General features: G+C 41.1%; 1 long non-coding RNA gene across 1 annotated transcript in view; it reads left to right on the top strand.

The window, feature by feature from the left end:
- The first annotated feature begins 10,494 nt into the window (after window positions 1–10,494).
- LOC118212398 overlaps window positions 10,495–12,232 on the top strand; it is a 190,871-nt gene continuing 189,133 nt past the window's right edge. The window contains exon 1 of the long non-coding RNA XR_004762212.1: window positions 10,495–10,941. This is a non-coding gene — a long non-coding RNA (uncharacterized LOC118212398). The remainder of the gene's footprint in view (window positions 10,942–12,232) is intronic.

The following is a 12,232-nucleotide window of genomic DNA, read 5'->3' as shown; positions in this document are numbered from 1 at the left end:
GGTCAACAAGTGTGGCTTCAGCTGGGAAAAACCGAGCCATGTTTGATTGCAGAGGATCACAATGAGACCCCAGAGGTAGATTTTGTTTGTTCCAAGAAGCGCTGTGACTTTTTAAATAGAAATGTGCATATACAGTATCTATCAGGGTAAATATGTGGTGTGTGAGAATGTGGTGAGAATATGTTACGCTTTTATTATGATCACATACAAATGTATCTCTCTCAGCCGCCCACAAAAGAAAGTTTAGAAGCCCCTCATTTATACAATTAGTCTGATTTATTTAACATGCAGCTAGTACACCCTGAAGCTCTTTTCTCCTGAGATGCACACGTTAATATGTCTTTCATGTTTTGAGTGAATATACGCAATGGGAAAAATTAAAGATACACCCTTTAAACAAGGATAAGCTTTAAAAAACAGGTCTGGGAGTTCCTACTTGTGCTCCTTGGTGAAAGCTTGGATATTCACCCCATGCTGTTAAAATACAAGGTCTGGGGGAGATAATAGCTTCCATTGTTTCATAAATAAATAAATAATCCAAAATGAAAAGTGTGAAATCCTGTATAACACAAGTACTGGCCCAGCAACTCAAAACAGATCCCTCGGGTGCTCGCTGATGAAATGCTGGACACTACAGTAGATGTTCAGAGTATATACTCAAGTTTTTGTTTTTGTGCAGAAAATCTTGTGCTAATAACATCAGTGCAGCAAAATAGTATCTAACAAGAGAACAAAGCACACCATTTCCTCCTCTGTACAGATATTCCATCTGCACATACTTAAATTATTTTAATGCCTGCTGGAGTACACACAAAAACCACTCCTATAAAACACAAACTTAATTTAACAATAAAAATGTTGATAAAGCCAGGGCCTTTTTCTAATAAGTTAACACAAATGAGAAGCAGCCTGCCCAACAGCTCTGTGAATGATAATTGAACATATTCAGTCCAACGTGGTTCATCTCAGCTTCTTACAGGTGCCAATTTACTTATGCCACCCAACCATGTTGCCTGTCAGGCCCAATAATGGCCAATAAATGCCTTTCTAAAAAATAATCAAAGCACTTAAAGGGACCATGCTTGAGTTTCTTGAGGCAGGGGACCTCATGTGAAAAGGGAGAGGGGGAGGGAGGGGGGCCCCGACTTTGAGCCAGAAAGTGCTTTGCCCACTGCCCCCCCACCACTCCTGGGACATTTCAGGGGATCACCCAAAAAAAAGGGTACTTCACAAAAGCCGAAAGCAGCATGCTATACACCAAACTGATGTTCATCTGACGGCTGGGCTGGGATGGGCCGGAGTATGGTACGGTAATGAGGTACACTATGGTGGCCGCCACTGTGAAATCCACCAGCCACTGGAATTCAGAGAAACTGTCTGTGTGTCTCAAGATGGAGGGGAAATAATGGAGAGAGAGCAGATAATGGTTAAAGAATGATGAACAACATTTTTCCCTATTCAAGGTAGAGAAGAGTTAAAATGGACTTTCCAATGGGGATGATCCACACATTAAGAAGAAAACAAAGTAAATAAACAAACAATATAAATGAGTTTGGGATTATTCATAAAATACCTGGATCTGCACTTGGTCTTTGGAATGACAGACAGGGACGTGTTGTGTACTCTGTGTCCATTTCCACCATGGACTTGGACTCCAGCTGCAGTTTGATGGCCTTGGAAATAGCCAGCAGCTTTTTATTAGCGTGCCTATTGTACTTCACGAGGGGGTCACAATGGGGTAAACAGAATAAATGTTGCTGAGATATTCATTGTCCTCACTGTTGATGCGATAGTACCAAGCAGCACTCTTGAGGCCACTCTGATCCCTCACTAATAATGGTCCAAATGAATCAACTGATCATTCATTCAAGTGAGATGTGCTGTATAATTGCACCAGACCTGGGGGAAACACGCATTCGAAACGTGGCTTTCCTTGAAATAGGTTTACTTGTCAAAAAATTCAGTTAACATGTTGTCCCCACTTAGTGAGAAGAATAAAGTGACCATATTTGAAGGTGCAATGTTGCAGTACATGTTTGGGAGTGGCTGTCCTCACTAAGTGGGAACAGCATGTATTTGAAATACTTACAGTACACTTACAGACTGTATTGATTATGCTGTAGCACATGCCCGTGTGGTTTTCTACATCTCTACAGCGATGCAGAATACTGTATATAACCATTTCTTACTTGGCTCCAAGTTTGGACCCTTGGATAAAATATTGGAGCTAGTCTTCTGAGGCAGAGTTCACCATCAGGGTGAAATGCCAGCATACTGAACAAACCATTAGAACTTAATATTGAATTACATCCCTCAGTTCAGTTCCTCTACAATGCTCTGTTTGTAGAGTTTGAAAAAGTGAAACAGCTCATTTTTTCAATAACAGAGGAGAGAACCTACTGTAAGAACCAGGGTCTGCTGTTCTTGTTGCTACTCTGCATGCTCCTCTGCACTTAATCAATTACAGCAGTCGAGGATACAGTTAAAACGCACTTCACCTGCTTAACTGGGTCTGAATTAGGTTCTGATTTTAATGTGAAAATGAACAACCTGCAGAGCTTGCAGACCCCTGACCTAAGAAAATAAGAATGTTTGATGATGAGAAAAGGCCCTTTAGGCTCATCTAGGCTTTGCATGTTACCGAGTCTCAAACTTGGTTGCCTGGTCTTGAGCACTCCAAGTGTCTCTGACTCCATTACAATTCTATTCTATTCTATTCCTAACCTTTCTGTCAACAGCGACACTTTGATTTGGCCAACACCCAAAAATAAAGGGTGCATGCACACATCCAAAAAAATTTAGCAGATGCCAGGGGTATGAGGCCTGTGCGGCAGAACTGGCGACATTCCAGATTATACCGTACAGGAGCATTTCCCACCGCCAGCCCGCAAGCACTGCGGCGACAGCATGCTACCACCCCTACAAGCAGTTCAGCCGTTTCCAAGGGAAACCAAGAAGAAATTGACCATCTTTTTCTTTTTTCCCATCAGAGGATTAAAAAAATCCCCACTGAACAAATCCAACTTAGGGGGCCGTTCAATCTAACTGCTACGCCACTTTGTCTTTCACTTGAACAACTGATTAAATTTGAGCATTTCTTCTTTTTTTCAACAGCAAATTCTTCCACATTTATTATACATTCTTCGGGCAAATAGTCCCAATCTGTGAAGAAAGTATCCAAAAAAGTGGACCAAAAAGTATAAAATAAGTTTTTCCAGTATTCCATGGTTATTCCATGGTAGAGTGTTTACTGGTGGAACAGGACGCTTCCCTAAAATAAAAGGGGTGGGGGGGGGAGGGAAGCACTCCTATCTGTAGGTAGAATGGGGCCTCAGTGTTGGCCCTAAAGCGGGAGAAGCTCTCTGGGTGCCTGTGAGAGCCCTGCCATGCCCGCGGGCCCCGCGGGGGAGAGCCAGCTGTCCCTGGGACTTGTGCCCCCACCCCCCCAACCCCCCTTCGGGGCCTCCCTTAAGCAGGCCTTTCCGAGCCGCGTTTGTTCACTTCGGCTAGTGGGGCAGCTTTGAGGATAAAACCCCAGTACGACGCTCTGGCAACACGCTCTCACCCCATTCAGGCCCAGGGCTCTAAATCTTCCTGAGCAAGGGCCGGCTATGCGATCACAAAAGGCACAAAAATCCATATTATAATTGCATGCAGGCAAGTGGCCCGGGATTTACATTTTTAAAAGGGAACCATGCCACCAGAAAGAATGAGGGAAACACATGTATCTCCCATTGACTTCAATTTAAATCACCAAGGCATATTCTCCTTTGTGTGACTGCTCTTAGTGGTTCTGTAATTCGTCTCAACACCCCAATATAGGATCTGACAACAGGCAGCTCAGGGGGGCTCTGCTAAAGGGCTTCTCTTTCATCACGTTGCCTAGTAATCGCTGCCCCGTGTAAAACCAGCAATATCAGAAATCTACAAGAGGCCCGATTCCTCATACTAAGAAAGTACAGAGCTCCTCAGAGGACAGTACACAATGGCACTGCAGAAAAAAGACAAACTTCACATACTGCATATCAGTCAAAATTAACCAGACCTTCAGCAGAGGCTGATTGTCACCCAAACAAACAAATTTGAACGTACTGTTAATTGGCTAATGTTAATCGAGTCTTCTGCACACTCTCAGTAATATCACTTCAAATGGCATTGCAGTGATCTGTCCAAGGAGTGGCTTGGCTGCACGCGCACACACAGACACACACAGACACACGCAGACACACACACACACACACACACACACAATATATTGCTGTATCTCTCTCATACATGCACTCACACAAATACACTCTTATACATTCTCTCATATAACTGAAGAGCAAGCAGGAGGTCAAGGCCAAAGGACCTACATTTACTGATAAAAATTCTCAATATGAAAGGCAGTAAATGGGCAGATTAGGATGGACTTTTCTACATGAAAAAAATATCACACTAGGCTGTTTCATGGGTGGGTTTAAGCTCCAATCAAATGCTTGGGGAAGACACTTATGTAATCTCTTCTATTTCATAAAGACACATGCATATTATAAAATGAACATTTGGGGAGGAAGGTAAATTTGCTTGCATGTTCAACATACCTCCAGAAAAATCATGACTGTAAATGCAAACTCATTCTAGTTCTATCTGACAAGAACCCATTTCTTCTCATTTGGAATGTTTTGGCTTGGTTTGCCACCAGGATTCAAAAAAAAAAAGGAAAAAAAAAAAAAACATCACCTTATTCTACAAAAGTGCTTGTCACAGCATTCTAAATTTTTGTCAATATAATCTATAAAAGAGTTGAAAGAAGATTTCAAAGTCCCAACTCTCTTCCTCCTGAGACAAACTTAAAAGCTGCCTTTCAGTGCTTTGAAGACCATAAATTTGCACAACCCCCTTAAATTTCTTAGAAAAACAAAATGTCACAAACAACATATGAGGCTAGCAGGGATTTAGGCAACTGGGCTGTTTTTGTTTTTCATGTTTGTTTATTTATTAATGAAAAACCTAATTAAGGAACTTTGTGGAGCCATGATTAAGGCTCCGCTTCCACGAGACTTTACTGAAAATATTGTAACACCCTAAAACAACCACTGATTAATTATTAAGCATGTTCAGAAAAGCTGTTTACTGTTAAACACATACATGCTAATGAGAGAAAAATGAGACTGGCATTCATTTTCCTTCTGTCTTGAGGGATGTCCTGATATTTGATGATAGCCATCGGATCTTTGTCCCAATGGTGAAATTTTTAAATCCCTCATAGCTAAGTAATGTAATGAGCTGCTCTCATGTGAGCCAAGTAGGTAGACTCACATGTCTTTAGGATAGTTAATTCACTGGCAGATAAGTGTTTGTGCCACAGCAGCACAGCACAAGCAAGAATAGTTAGGGCCCAAAACAGGTCCGGCGATTTTTCCTTACCTGCTGCTGCTGAGCAGCCATCTCACAAAAACAAAAAAAAAAAAGAGTAGCGAGGTATAATATTCTGAATGACACCAGCCATCACCATGGAAACCAGTGGCTGCACACCAATCACGCCCTGGTGGGAGGAAATAAGCGACAGCGAATATTTTAGCACAACACTGAAAAGGCGCGTCCAGTCATGTTCGTCTGTGAAAATAATAATAATAATAATTTGCTGATCACCAATTAGACAGACTATGCACCGCAAATGTTAACGATCCCATTACAGTGCAATTATGCTTGTGAAAATATTTGCCCAGATGTATACTGACATCCCTAAAGTGCCAAAAAAACATAAGAAATTATTATTGCAAAAATTCTGTAAAGTTCTAGCATGTGCCTGTCCAAAATGCGAAATGCGCAGAGGAGCCAGCAAGCAGACAGATCAGTGGTATGTATATCTGAGAATACAATAAGGCCCAGTTTTTGAGGTGTTACTCTTTCAACATGAGTGGCGTACCTATACATTTATCAAACAATAAGACTGGAAAATTGAACAACTGTGCAATAGCACAGTGCAAATGGATTTGGATTAGCCAAACAACCTAAATAAAGGTATTAAAGGTGTTACAAAAATGACTGTGTTAACACACATTGTTTATTTTGAAATGAAACAACACAAAAGCATTTGTTTCTTGCATTTGTGTCTTTTCACTTCATAAAAATAAGTCCCTGCACGCTGGAGGGCCCAGCTGTACGGTCAAGGACCCAGCCGCATGAGGATATGAAGGTCAACTCCTCTTCAGAATGACCATTCAGCAACACACCCTGCTGGCCGTATTATTTTGCTGAGTGACAATGACTTTCACCTGAAGTAGGCCTGCAATCCAGAGCTGATGCGCCTGAAATGCAACTGGAGTAGGCTTGTGTTCAACTGTGCTACCCTGGACACCACCTGGGAGCAACATTGTGCTCTTCAAGGCCTAGTTTATAAAACCGAGAAGAACGTCGTAAAAGCTTACATATTTTGAAAAAAATAAATAAATAAATTATGAAAAATACAGTATGTGGGAAATAAAACCCCAGCACAAGAGACTCCCTTGAACAAGTGATTCTCAAATCCCAGAAAATGGCACAAGCACAGCTGCCTTGAAGGGAGTCTCTTCACACCAGCTTGGAAGTGCTGATGTAGAAAATGGTGACAGAATGCTTTAATGGGGACCTGCCAAAAGCGACACACCATTTTGATAGACTTTACCATATACAGTAGCCCAGACAGGGCCACCATTTAGGCTGAAATATTTGCTGAAAGCGCCATCGTTTTTAATGTAAAATAAAAAGTTTGAAGATGAGAATAAGAAAATCTTCCAGACACCTAGCGACTCTCTGACACTGTCTCCGCACTGGCAGTCTGCCCGTGTGACAGGCGGAACAGGCTAATTATGGTGTGCCAGTACGAGAGCTGAGACCGTCCTCCCAGTCACTGAGCCCACTAATCTCCAAACTGATGTTCACTGATCACAGGGAGAAGCAGACACAGTGCGGGGCTGATGCATCCCCAACTGCCACCAGCGGACAAGTGCTTAAACACACACACGCTTACCATTCCACCGAAAACAGCTAGCTGTAAAACACCACCTGTAACTGACCTCACGTCGTTCCTGTCCTTCACATAGATTCCGCGCCATGCCAAACCATGATTATAATTGCTTCGAGATTACGATCGTGCTATAGCCACCATGAGCAACAGAGTGACGTTTTAACGTTTTCTGTTAACACGATCGAAATGAAAGGTAAAAACAAGCTGTCGCACCTTTATGCGGCTGAAACTGGAGTTGCCAGAGGAACTGTAACGGGCCTGAAGCATAGATTAAGAGCTGTGAAGTTTTACAAGCTGTCGCAGCCAGCAGTACACAGCACTACTGAGCAACAGCCCTGCAGACAGCTTGGGTTTATAATCACTTTAATGTGATTATTATCTTGCATTGCACTGCTCCCCTGGGAAAAACAAACCTTGCTATGCTTGGTGTCTAAGAGTTTGACACTAACAGTAGGTTTATAGGCCAGTTATAAGACCATACATTAAAATTCAATGAATGGGCTTAGTTTTCAAGGTTTACTACATTTTCAATTGCAGAAACTTGAAAGCCCAAATAATCCAAGAACCAGCAGACCATTATTTTTATTTTCACAATAAATATTCAGCTATTTAGTCATCATGCAGATGCCTTTTAACACACTGAATTCAGGACACTGAGTGTGGTTTGTAAGCTAGTCTTTCCTTTAACTTGCCCTATAACACTTTAAAATCACTTTAAAAAACAGCATCACATTAAGCACTTGTTTAACTTCCTAATTCAATGTTAAGGCAGAAGCACATTGTGAACTGAATCCAGGCCTAAATCCTATAGACCTACCATGTTCTTTTGAATACAATGTAAGAAAGCGTTTTCACACTGCTTCCTGCTAAATATTACATAATTAATAAACACGATTTCAATCTTGATACCATTATCAGACTAAGATTTTTACAAAAATCAGAGGCTAAAAGGCATGTACAACAATAAGCAGAACCAAAAAAGCAAAGGAGATTCAAAAGACAAAAAGGTAGACATGTTTAAAATATTGGCATTGTGTGCATTATCCATGGCACCTACAGAAGAGAGTTGTCTCAGAAACTCATTTCAAGTGCATAATTCATGTAAGGCAGGCAGGCTGTAGTGCATATTGGCATTTCCAATATGTCATTACTGCCTCCTGCCACACTGGAAACACCAAATCCCCACAAGATCCACCATCACTCTCAGTTAACCTGGCTGGGTGTTGCAGAATACACAACTAGGAATCAGATGAGATTTGCGTTTGCCTCTGCATGACAATAAAGAAGAACTTTACTGTCAAGCTCCGGAACCACACAGAGCCGTATGGGAAGAACAAATACGGTAATCAAGGAAAAGAAATGTGCATGAAAACGGCACCTTCTCTCAAGCAAGTATGACCTTTAGGATTCCTGTATCGGGAAGGGAATTTGGTAACTGCTGTTACCAGCACTATTGCACCTGCCTTATCTTTCACAGCTGATAATGAGAACAGATTGCACAAGGAATAGGGGGAAAAATCCTACCCCCCAAGTGTTGTGGATTTGAGATTTGGCAAACTGGCATTTTTGCGAAAGCAGCAGGGCACCTGAAATCGCTGGTTCATGGCAGGGGTTCCAGGCTGATGTGATGATTTGGCTGCTGGCTGCAGTGTGCAGTACGGTTGTAAGCCCATAGTCAATACCTTCTCAGGAACATCCTCATGTAGGAGGTGAGGGAGGGGAGGAAGCTAGCAGGGACTGCCCGCCACCCTTTCAAGTTCAACTGTTTTCATCCAACCAGCTGAAGGAACCAAGAGCAGTTAAACATTCCCCTGAGATCATCCTTGGTGGCTTGGGTCCTGTATCCCAAGATGAATGATATCCTGCCCAACAACTGGACTGCCTCCGTTTGGTGGAGGGCCATGCTCCAATCAGGGAGATCTGTTTAAGAAATCTGGTCCCACCTAGAGAGCTGAGTAATCTGTCTGGAGTCACCGCCAACTGTAAATGAGTGCATGCCTGACATTGCTGAGGGCAATGTGCGACTCTAGAGCTTCGTCTACGACACTGCAAAATCACAGTAACTACATCTTGTTAAAAATAATGAGTTTAGAACAGTTTTTTTTTTTTTTTTTTTAGCTTTAAGTCATAAAAAACTATGTGGTACAGGCCTTCAGTGTCTCCAAAGTTACAACTTCCAGCACAGCTGCAGTGAGAGAACATGTCATACCTGTCACTTCCATATTTTAATCTTTCCCAAATTTGCAGCATTTAGCACAATGTTTGAGCTAATTATTCAAATGCTAGTCTAAATTTTAAAAAGAATGTTTACCAATGTGCTATCAAGTTTTTGTTTTTTGTTTTGTTATTTATTTATCTATTTATTTATCGTTGATTAAGACATTATTTTGGGAAATATTTTTTTCATGCTCAAAAAAATCAAGCTAACCAGCTAAAACATGAGACACTTGCACACATGGCATATCTGACAAATTTTTTTTTTGTCATTTAAAGGTCTGATGATAAAACCTGTAGTAAGTTTTTTTTCCATGCATTAGACACCTGCATGTACACATTCTGGCGATCACTTTGATTGATTCAAGTACCTGCACCCATTTGATCAGGTGCTTCTCTTTGGAGGTGACACCCAAACTTAAAGGAACATAGGCCAACAGTTATAAGATGAGGTGCTTGAATACTTCTTAGAAAGTAGTCATCCTGTTCCCTTGTTATTGTAGTTATGGTGGGTGATAACAGTCAACAGAGTGGTTTCATAGGACCATTTGTGCCACACTGAACAGGTCAAACACTCTGCAGTTTGTCATTGGCCTCATTTAGCTGCATCGTTTAGTGGTCTTTATTTTGTTGTATTTTATGTCAGGATTGCTTTTTTAAATGTGGTACGACATGTACTTTTTATCATCCCCTCTATTGATGTTAAATATATACTAGCCAAAAGATAATAAAAAATAAAAAAAATTTGTGACGGTGCTGTGATTTCCATATTCCATTTCTCTATCTGCATTATTTGATTCTGTCCCATGGTCTCCATGGCAGAGTATCATGTTAAATTGTCACAAATCAAACAGGCAGGACACTTCTGTTCACTTCTGCAAAATCACTTCCCCCAGTCATCGTGCAAGCAATATCAAGTGATAGGATATCTTCAGCTGAGTTGGCCATTCCTGAGTAATAATTGCACCAAACAGTAACACCTGAAGAGTCATTAGCCGGTAATCTCTACTAACTTCTCTCCAGGTCATGCTTTTTTAAAGGTTTTCACATTATTTTTTAAATCTTCTGTTTGTTTTTGAAGTTAAGTAGCCTACTAAATCAAACTAAATCAATAGAGCAGCCTCATTACAGTAAGCATAGGTGAATTGAAGGGACTAGCACGTGTCCATGTACGATTTGACACCGCAGTAAATCAGTATAGGACGCAACGGATTTCATTGTGGAATTACATTGGCTCTATGTCACTGACTAGCGGAAATGTTGAGGCAAAGATTCCCTTGAGGGGAAGTAGCCTATCTTTGGCTGAGGCCCCACATCCAGTAGTCAGCATGGTGGCGTTGAAAGGTCAAATTGCAGTAATATTACCAGATCGCACTAGTATTCCAACGCTGAAGAAACGTTGAAATTACAATGGAGTAATGCAAACGATTGATAAAGGTAATGATAGGCCTATATATGGCCAATGCGACGTTTATCTCGGGACTGTGCAGCTCTGTGCCACTTCCATTTTTCCTAACATTCAAAATACCGCAAACGTTTGGATTGTTTGAGGAAGTTCGAGGAGTGTGCAAGCACCTGTACAACTGTTCTTGCCACCTGCGCTACATACACGCAATGGCCATTTGAGCGTTTCTTCAAGAGGGATTTGACAAGGAAATTCAGAATTGAGCGGAATGACAAGAGATTAATTCGCCAGGAAAACGCCTTCTTCCACGCAACTAACTGCAGGCTGTGGGGTACGTTAACAGTTTCGTTTCATTTTGCATTTGTGCTCTCTCAGTTTTAGGATAAGAAGTAGAGAGCGTTTTATGTGCATTATTTGAATTTCCATAAAAAATGTCGGCTGTTCAGTGATTCAGTCATACTGCATTGAGTTTGTTATTTTGCATTTGGTAGTTGGCCTGCAGAGATTCGCCTCAAGATTGCCTGTGTGTAAAAAGGGAGTTATCACGAGGTGCTGGCCTGGCAAAATACAAATCAAATAACGTGTATTTGAGGAACCGCACAAAAAAGACGAAACTTGTGGGTCTGTTGCTCTTTCACTGCGGTTTAGAACGATTTCAGCAAAACCTTTCAGGGATGATTGCTCTGGCAGAATTTAAGAGTACACTATCTACCGATGAACAAAAACACGTTTTCAAAAATGTACCAAAACTCATACAAAGCACTGCGTTTAAGTCATTCATTAAAACTTGCAAATGGGCCTGCCCTTAAAATTGTTGATTTCAAAATGAGGCCTAGTTACACCAAACAATATTGGCTATCTTAGCTCATATCCTCTATTCCAAAGCAGTGCTACCCATTGTTTCATAAATAATTTCATGTAACTTAACTTAGTTTTTTAATCTTGTCATCTGAAGAGAATGTGGTTATTAAAAGTTTGTGTCACATGGAAATGTGAAATTTATGGAGCCCCCTTTATTAGTAGATGATACAAAGCAACTGGGCCTATGCCAAATACAGAGCTTCTACAGTAAGTGCCATCATTGTCATGTAGTTTGTCCATTTAACACACACCCCCTCCCTGCCGTCTCATCTGCAAGTATACCCCCCCTAAGCATGACACAATAGTGTCTGAGTTCATGAAAATATTCTTTCACCACCAAAAAATTGTATTCCCTTGTAGAAACAACATATGCCAACACTAGCCCAAAGATATGCCAATACAGCAGTGAAAAAATACAGCTCACTGAGTTGTTAAATAAACATTCAATCTTATTATTGATTTTACACGTACAGATGTCCCTTTCAAGATTCAGTAGTTATTTATTCTTGAACAATCTGCTTGAGAAATAAACGTGCAAATATAAAGCGGGGGCATTTAAATTGGCCACGCACAAACCCACTTGCTTTTTACAACTTAGTAACTCTCTTCAGTTTGACTTGGTTTGATTGATAACTCTTTTATCCAGTGCAGGGCAGTATAAGCTTTCCAACGGTGTATAGTATACTTCACTGTAAGTTTACTGCAACCACTGAGAGCCCGGCGCGAACGGCATGATTGGTTGCTACAGCATAGCCTTGCAC

This window comes from Anguilla anguilla, chromosome 14 (genome assembly GCF_013347855.1).
Source record: "Anguilla anguilla isolate fAngAng1 chromosome 14, fAngAng1.pri, whole genome shotgun sequence".
Taxonomy (NCBI): Eukaryota; Metazoa; Chordata; class Actinopteri; order Anguilliformes; family Anguillidae; genus Anguilla; species Anguilla anguilla.
The sequence above is the reverse complement of the archived record's forward strand: the minus strand, read 5'-3'. Positions and strand labels throughout refer to the sequence as shown.